Below are 9404 nucleotides of genomic sequence, written 5' to 3'. Positions count from 1 at the left end.
TCCAGAACAAGTGGTGGATCGATCTAGCTGCAAAAACTCAACTATGTGCAGATACAGGGGATCACAAAGGATTCTATGAGGCCCTGAAAACAGCATACGGGCCTACATACCAAGTCCAAAGCCCACTACTCAGTGCAGATGGTCAAACGCTTCTGACAGATAAAACCTCCATTCTGAATCGATGGTCTGAACACTTTCAGACTCTTTTCAGTACCAACCGTGTAGTCCAAGACTCAGCAATTCAGTCCATCACACAACAACCAGTGAAGTATGAATTGGATACTGCTCCCACTTTAGGAGAAACCCTCAAGGCCATACGACAGGTGAAAATTGGCAAGGCAGCTGGGGTTGATGGAATCCCACCTGAAGTCTGGAAACATGGGGGCCTTGCACTCCATGCTAAATTTCATGAGCTTGTGGTGCGCTGTTGGGAACTAGGCGAACTACCATCAGACCTTCGTGATGCAGTCATCATCACCTTGTATAAGAAGAAAGGTACTAAATCAGACTGCTCAAATTACCGTGGTATTACTCTGCTCTCCATTGCTGGCAAAATCTTGGCAAGAATACTCCTGAACAGACTAATACCTGCTATAGCAGAAGATATTCTACCTGAAAGTCAGTGTGGCTTCAGAGCCAACAGGAGCACCACAGACATGATATTTGTTCTCAGACAACTGCAAGAAAAGTGTAGGGAACAGAACAAAGGTCTCTATGTAACCTTTGTCGACCTCACCAAGGCTTTCGATACTGTGAGCAGAAAAGGTCTTTGGCAGATTTTGGAACGTTTAGGTTGTCCCCCCAAGTTCCTTAAAATGATCATCTCACTTCATGAGGATCAGCACGGCCAAGTCAGATATGGCAACTCACTTTCTGAGCCCTTTCTAATAAAGAACGGTGTGAAACAAGGCTGCGTTCTCGCTCCTACCCTATTCACAGTCTTTTTCAGTATGATGCTCCAAAGGGCCACGGCAGACCTCGATGATCAGGACGGTATCTACATTCGATATCGTACTGATGGAAGCCTATTCAACCTAAGGCGACTGAAGGCCCATACTAAGACCCTAAACCATCTTGTCCGGGAGCTGCTTTACGCTGATGACGCCGCCCTTGTTGCCCACACAGAAGCAGCTCTGCAGCGTTTAACATCCTGCTTTGCAGATGCTGCTGAGCTCTTTGGGCTGGAAGTCAGCTTAAAGAAGACAGAAGTTCTCCATCAGCCTGCACCTCAGGAAGTCTTCCATCATCCCCACATCACCATTGGCCAGTCAGAACTCAAATCAGCCCAACAGTTTAATTACCTAGGCAGCCTCATCTCCTCGGATGGTAAGATTGACGGGGAGATAGACAATAGGTTAGCAAAGGCATATAGTGCTTTTGGAAAACTCCATAAAAGAGTATGGCGTAATAAACACTTGAAGAAAAGTACCAAGATCAGTGTTTACAGAGCCATTGTGCTGTCTACTCTTTTATATGGTTCCGAATCATGGGTCATCTACCGCCACCACCTGCGTCTCCTAGAACGCTTCCATCAACGCTGCCTCCGTACAATCCTAAACATCCACTGGTCAGATTATGTGACCAATACATCTGTTCTTGAACAGGCAGCAATTACAAGTATTGAGGCCATGTTACTGAGAACGCAACTGCGATGGGCAGGGCACGTCTCCAGGATGAAGGACCACCGCCTCCCTAAGATCCTGCTTTATGGTGAACTTGCCACCGGCTGCCGCAAGAGAGGAGCTCCGAAGAAAAGATACAAGGACTCCCTGAAGCAACAACTCAGCCTCGGGCATATTGACCACCATAACTGGTCCACTCTGGCCTCCAATCGGGAGGCCTGGAGACACACCATTTATAACGCTGCTGATGCTTTTGAGAAAGCACGCAGGATCACCCTTGAGGAGAAAAGACAACGCAGAAAGAATCGTGCCTTGCAGAATATACCATCTAAGGAGTCTTTCTGCTGTGTCTTTTGCAACCGGACTTGCCTCTCTCGTATTGGCCTTTTTAGCCACCAACGCGCTTGCAAGAAAAGTGGGTAGAGCCCTTCCCAAATCTTCGTTCGCGAAGCCTAGCCATGACTGTAGGGACTGTGCAATGGACCAACATAGCCCAAACCACAAGCAGCAGTCAACAGGTTGTTGCTGCTCTGCTGCTGAGTGCAAACCCAGGCTGCATTTCAGCTTGAAAAAGATGGTAAATTCTACCCATATGAATGGTATGAACACGCACTGGCTGCAAACTTAAACTCTCAAAAAGCATAACCTTGTTTTGTTACTTTTGTATAGGCAAGTGAAGACAGCTCTTAAAGATGGGAGCAAGCACCATTTTCCCATGGGCTATTTTTCTTTTCAGTAACAGGATGGACTTGTTTTAGGAATGAATCAGGTTCATGTGGTAAATGAAAATCATGTGGTAAATGAATATCATGTAGTGAATGAACAGGGGGATTGAAAGGCAGCAGACTTTGATCAACTTAAGACATTAGGCTTTATTTCCAGCTTTGGGCAGTCCTATGTGGTACCAAAGTAACGAAGCTGTGATCTTATGTATGACTTCTATATAATATGTTATGTAAATTGGTGTAGCTTGCCCAAAATAAGGACCCACAGTTAATGGTGTGACCCTTCTCTCTCTGTCTCAGTTTTATGTACAGCTTTGTGGGACTAAGTTTCCTCATGTCTCACAGGAGAGTTAGAAAATTAATATGATTAATTTGAATGTGGCTTGGTAAAGAGACCTTTCTCACCTTCTCATCATGGAAAAACAACAAAACATTGAGAAGCTACTCACTATCTGAACACAGACGATCCCCCGCACTGAAAGAGAGGGAGAGCTGTAAATAGCAGATGGTTATGTGGTAACATAATTGAAGGCTTTGACCTAAGGAATGTCTAAAAAGAAATCCAAACTACAGATGAATAATCAGTCTTACTTTGGGCATTCCCTATTGTAGAATGCTAGATTTGGGGCTAAGTAGTACCAAGTGACAGGTTTTCATGTTCAAGATGAATATCAATAAATAATCATAAGGTAGAAAGAGGAGAATCACTTCTCTTTTTGCTTAGTCCCAGAGGTCCCCACTCATGCTACAGGATCCTTCCCTTGAAGCAATAGTTTGAAACATTTTTTTCAAAAGGGCACCTAAATCCATTAGAAGTTAAATCAACAGCTCACATTTTATATATATATATGCTTATTATCTGTAGCTGTCATTAACTTCAGGAGAAGATGAGAACTGAAACAGGCTATTTTTTTTTCTTTAAATATCAAAATAAGAATTTAGTGCTTAGTTTTAGGAAAATATTTGCAAATATTGGTGTTAGTATACGATGTGTCAGCCTCCTCACCCGCCAAATGGGGAGGACAGTGCTACTTCCCACACAAACACGCTTAGCTTCGTTACAGACAGACTGAATCCACAATTTTTGTGGACTGTAAAGTTCTAGGAGAGTCGCGCTCATAGCCTTCCAGAAGCCTTTGAGGTGCTGAAGTGTATTGTACCAGGATGAATAATGACATGAATCTCAGAGGCAGAAAGGACTTGGGGCTAAGCTGCCTAAGTGTAAACGGTATTCTGTAAGATGCCATACCATCAGTTTAAAAAAATCTCAGAGGTGCTTGTGACAGAGAATATAGATCTTCATGAGGCTTAAATCTGTCTTGACTAACTTCAGTGTTTCAGTAGGCATGAGAAGGTAAGCTTGTTTACTCCGTATTTTCCAATGAAAGTGCTGCTTACTGACAATTAAAAGGTGGAATCATGTCTGTTAGTTATTGGATTAAAACCAGTAACGTCTTTTTCTTTGTGGCTTGACATGATTGTCAATGATGAAGACTGACTACAAAATCATTAATGACTGGATATTGTGTTACAAATACCAGGCTTTCTGTCAGGCTTACTCTTTCCCCCCAAGGAACAAGCTTCACACTATTTCTTTCTGTAGGGCAAATGTATTTCGATCTTTTGTTGAAAAACCCCTATTACGTGTTTCTAGGGAAAGATACAGTACAAAGTGTAACTTCTTTATGGGTGTAGGCAGGGCTTTCCTCTCAAAATAAAGGAAGCAAATCAAACCTAGTTTTCTGTTTAGGACTCTTTGTCTGAACCTGGATAACTGCATATTAGCCACTCACAGCAGGTATGAGTTGTGCATAAGAGAGAGCGCTCTTGGAAAAGTTAGCAAAACTGGCTTGACTGGACGATTAGCATCAGGTTTTAGCTTACTATATCAGGTTTTCAGCTTTAGTCAGGCAACATGGAAAGCCTGCATCTCTAAATGTAGTTGCTGTAGTAGAGAACAAAACATGACTAAGTGCCTTCGGAGAAAAGATCATAATTGGAGACTTCTGTCCCTTTTCTTCTTTAGGTCAGGCAGTATGTAACATGCCCCTCCAGCTGATGTGAAAGCTGTGATGCAATTTTTTACAATATGGTAAACTAAATATTAAAATTAATATTTCACTGCTTGAGTGAACCTTTCCTAGTAGGGAGTGACAGAAATTTCCCTTGAATTATTCTACAGATGCAGTGATACTACATCAAATCTGGATTAAAGAAGGAAAATACTTTTTGCCACTATATCCTCTAACTTTTATATTAGACACTGGATCCTGATTCCTCTGTCCTGGTCACTTGACATTTATCATCCTTGTGAAAATTTTGATGTTTGAGCACCACTTAAAAATTTTTAAAAATGGTTTAGATTTTCTCAGAAAAGCAGAAGATGGAGAAATCCTTGTCATGGCATTATTACAAGAGAACTATAAGGCTTCTCATTTCTTGATACTCTCCCAAGCATTGCTCTTAGTCTTTGGCTTTGGCTAAAGCATTAGTAGAAGAATCTTGAAATAACTTGTAATGCCTCAGCTAACAATTTTGGTAGCTGATACATCCCTTTTAAGAATTAGCTCTTCTTGCTGAATGATTCATTTGTTGCCTGATGGAGCTTCTTCTCTTCTATATCTTGCTTCTGTTGTCTTTTCCAGTGTGATCTACTGTGGATATAAACTCAAAGAGAATTCTCAGCTGACGGGGATGTCTGAGCTTGGCCCATCAGGAACAAGACGTAAAGGTCTAATGGACAGAGCCCAGCCAGAATTCTGGATTTTCATGATTTAGCCAGGACTTTAAATAGACATCACAGTGAAACAACTCACAGAGGCCATTCATGCAGCTTCTCTCCCTTTGTTTCTGTCACCAGGTGCTGTGCGTGCAATATGCACACCATTGGGTATTAGCACTGTTGCTCTCCCTTCCCACTCAGGACAGTGACAACAGACCACTCCCAGCTCCTGTGTCCTCAGAGACAAGCATTGGTTTGATTTCAGCTTGCATTTTTCTTAGGTACCAGATGAAAATGCATCAGCAGAGACCTCTGGAGCAAGCAAAAAAAACAGACAGCGTCCTGCAACCCTCTGCAGGCATCTTCCCCTGTGGAAGGAGAGAAACCACTGGGAAGAGCCAGGGCTGGAGCTCAGGAGGATCTGGAGGCAAAGGGATGTTGAGGCTGGGAGGGCTGTAGGCTGTCCCAGACATGGCACCAAGCCTGATGCTCACATAGACACCATGACCCGAGTCTTTTGGAGGAGGATATCAAGGGGTCTTTGCCTGTCCTTACTCTTTTCAAAGCTCTTTGTCCCGAACTGGTACCACATACATCCTGGTTGCATTGGTGAACCTGTGAAGTTTCCTGTGGTCTCAAAGAGCCTGAGAGGGCTCTATCTGCCCTGTCTGACATCCTCAGACAGTGTGACAATGTGGGCACCTAGTCTACTGTGCACATGGGGGGCCTCCTGTGGTTCGTGCCTGGTCTCTGTAAACCAGTGTCTTTCTCCCCTTTTTCTTCATTCAGGCTTGCTTCTTTGTGTCACAGGTGACAAGTTGTTTGTGACAGGAAGATGTGGCATGTAGTTATTGGAAAGTCCTAGCAATTGAGTTGGGGAATTAAGGTCAAAAGGTAAATATTGCTTACTGTGGTGTTCTCTGCCAGCTCTGTGTTGTTCATGTCACTATGAACAGAGGTGCTGAGGCTCCCAGCAGCCAGCAGAGCTCAGAGAGCTCTAAATGGAGAAGGAAAACTCAACACACATGTCCCAAAGCAGTGTACTGTGTGAAGAAGCTTTTGCTGCCTGGGTCCTGATCCTGCTCCAGCACTGCCCAGTACCCCCTGCCATGGACAGGGTGTGCCTTGCATTGAAGTTGCTTGCACTTACCTTGAAAAACAGCATAAAGGAGAAAAAGGCTTGGAATGTTTTGGAAGTGGTGGGGAAAGGCCTGTGCACAGCAGCCACTGAAGATGATGATATCTATCTTAAAAAAATAACCCAGTAATAAGAAGAGAAAAGCTCAGAGTGTTTTGCAAATGGTGATATTACAAGCACAGCACTATGCTGGAGCTGAGAGTTAAAACCTGGATCTTACTGGGCAAATTAGTTCTCCTTAGAGCTGCTGGCATTTCTGTCCTCCTGGGAGTTAACTGTGCTGTGGATTGCAGCCTTATTTGATGATTTATATGGCTGCAGCACCTGAGCTAACCTCAGCTGATGTGGTTGTTGTGCCTTTCTCATTGTGTGGTCTTTTTATTCCACAAGCTTTCACAGACATCCCAAATCTTTCTTTAACAATGATGATGAAGTAACTGGAAATAAGAAGGAAAATGAGGGATCCCAGCCAAAATTACTGAACTGGGTGGTGCCAATTCCACAGCTATGCAGTATGTGCTATAGAAAGGGGCTAGAAAAAAATGAGCAAGAGTGAACTGGCATTGAGATGGAGGTGAGAATAAAAGGGCTATGGAAACCTTCATTTATTTATACACTCCTTTCTTGAGTCCTGACCTGAGCTGGAAGGAAAGACTGGCTGAGTTTTTACAGGTATCTAAAGGATTTCTATGCTGAGTTTTCACTTGTGTCCACTGTAAATTGGCAGCCAGCCCCCTTACGCAGCTTTGAAATACCCCTGGGTAGATGAACATCCTGAAGTCACTAAATGAATCAAGAGCTGAACTGGGGACAGAGCTGAGGGCCAGGTTGCAATGCACTGAGTTCATCCCCAAAAGCATGACTCATTCCAGACTGCCCTATATGAGCGCTGGATACACACGTCTGTGTAAATCCTGATGTCAGGGACTACAGGAGAGCAAAACTTTCATATTCTATGTTTTTTTAGTGAACAACCATATTACCCAAGGGCAAACAGCAAGCTGGGGGCAGGGCATGCAGGGCATGCACCTCTCAAAAAGGGAAATAGAGCTCAGAAGGAAAATTTCTTGACACTGCTGGGGAACTGCAGCCTGACAGGCACTTCCATCTGCAATTATGCCAAGGCTGGTGCAAAGGCACCACACCAAATGATAACAATAACGAGCAACAGCGGACTCAAACCAGAGAGAAGACCAAGATCCTCACAACTGCAAAATAGAGCTTGGGGTGGGAAATGAATGTTCAGGAAACTCAAAAGTTAATAATGCAGGTACTCAGCCAGCTTTTCAAGGAAAATTACATAATTCAGAACTCAACGCTGATTCATATACATTGAGGATCTCAGCACTTAAAGGCTTCAGTTTCTAAATTAGCATCACATAGAAGCACACGAAAATCCTGGCACAGGTAATAATTTTGCCAGGTATTCCAAGCATTATTTTGAAGCGGAAAAGAAAAAAACCCCAACAAACCAAAACCAACTCCACTCCTCAAAAAAAAACCCAACAAAAATCCAAAAATTACCAAGGTGCCTGCCAAATAAAAATGCAGTCTAATTGTTCTATGTAAGTATTCAAGCAAAATATGTATAATACATCCCAGGAAAACACCCTCATTCTTGTCTCCTTCCCCAAATAAAAAGATGTCCATTTGTCAGTGCATTAAAAAAACTTCTATACTGTAAACTCCTATACTGAAAACATTGCTCAGATTCAGCTTCCACAATAGCCATCACTCACAGTGGTGGTATTTAAGAATTTTGCTCTGATAATTTTGCAGTTTGTCTATTTTAGTGTTTCCTAACAAGACTAGCTAAAGAATGAAGTGCCAACTCTTTGGGTCTGTTGAAATGTAAATCACAGGAGCCATTAGGACTTCCTCAGAAGGGAGGCTCTAGGTGAAGCCTTTAGGGATACACTCCTGGCTCCACAGCTCAGCCTTGTCTGTCTCTCTTGCAAGAAAGATAGAGCAAAAACAGAAGATAACAACTTGCTTTTTTTCTCTTTCCCTGTGTCAGTAGGGACAGTGAAGGCTACAGTGCAGGCTTGTGAGCCCTCAGTGCCACTCAGACCTCTGAGCACCAGCAGCTCAGGGTGGAGCAGGTGTGTAATTTCCACCAAGCACATGCTCGGGCACCGTACACACACCACAGACATTTGGCAGCATGTGCTACTGGACATTCCAGAAAGCAATGGCTCATCACCCCCTGGATTATGGCTGAATGATTGGCAGGTTTGTTTAGCTCTGTGGGGGAGACCTTACCACAGGCTGTTGGAGGGGAGCTGAGGAATCATCCCTTGTTAAATTATTGATTTATTTCTAGGCACTCCACAGCACTGAAATCCCACATGTCTAGGTGATGCTTGCAAGGAAAATACACTCTTGGTGCATTGCAAAGACACCCTGTGTTAGGAAAACAGGGAGTCAGGGGGAGCCAACCAGAGACTTACTTGCCCTGAGCCAGTCCTCCAGGCATACCACCTTTACAGCAAGGAGGTCTTGCAAATCTGTTCCTGGTTCAGACTCAGAGCAGCACGGGGAGGTAGGAGTCCCACACACTATACCATGGAGTGGGTGGGGGAATGGATCTCATGCCACCTACATATTGCACAGTGTGAAATAAATAAAGTGGGTGGATTGAATGTCATAGATACATACCACTCCTAAACTCTTATCTGTCTGCACTGGTATCTATGCCAGCTGCATCTCCACCTACCTAGAGGCCTTCTGGTTATGGAAACCCACAACCCACAATGATAATTTACTTCTGTAGAGGTGCATTGCTTACATCCACTTTTGAAACTGAGGAGACAACAAATGATCTTACTTGGTACAAAAGAGTGACCTCTCTCTCAGGTGGGGAGCAGTTCCCTTTTGTGTGATTTGCCGAGACCTGATAGTTGAATTAGCAAAGGCAAAGAACACCTTTCTCGTTTTTTGAGTTGGATACAATTTATCTGTAGCACTGGAAATGGCAACCAGTCACTCTTGCTCTCTTCTGCTATCTCTATTTGGGAGCTTGCAGGTTTTGCCAAAATATGAGTCCAGGTTCAGATATGGGGCCTGTGTTAGTACCACATACTTGGCTGCATGACTTTCCTTATCTCCCTTTTTGCTAATATCTCTGTTGGGAGTCTTGCACAGATAAAAATAGGCCTTGATATTCACTACAGCATCTGCTTCTCCTTCCCAGTGAT

Source organism: Neopelma chrysocephalum, unplaced genomic scaffold (genome assembly GCF_003984885.1).
Source record: "Neopelma chrysocephalum unplaced genomic scaffold, ASM398488v2 Primary Assembly neopelma1_23, whole genome shotgun sequence".
NCBI classification, from domain to species: Eukaryota; Metazoa; Chordata; class Aves; order Passeriformes; family Pipridae; genus Neopelma; species Neopelma chrysocephalum.
Note: the sequence above shows the minus strand (reverse complement) of the source record.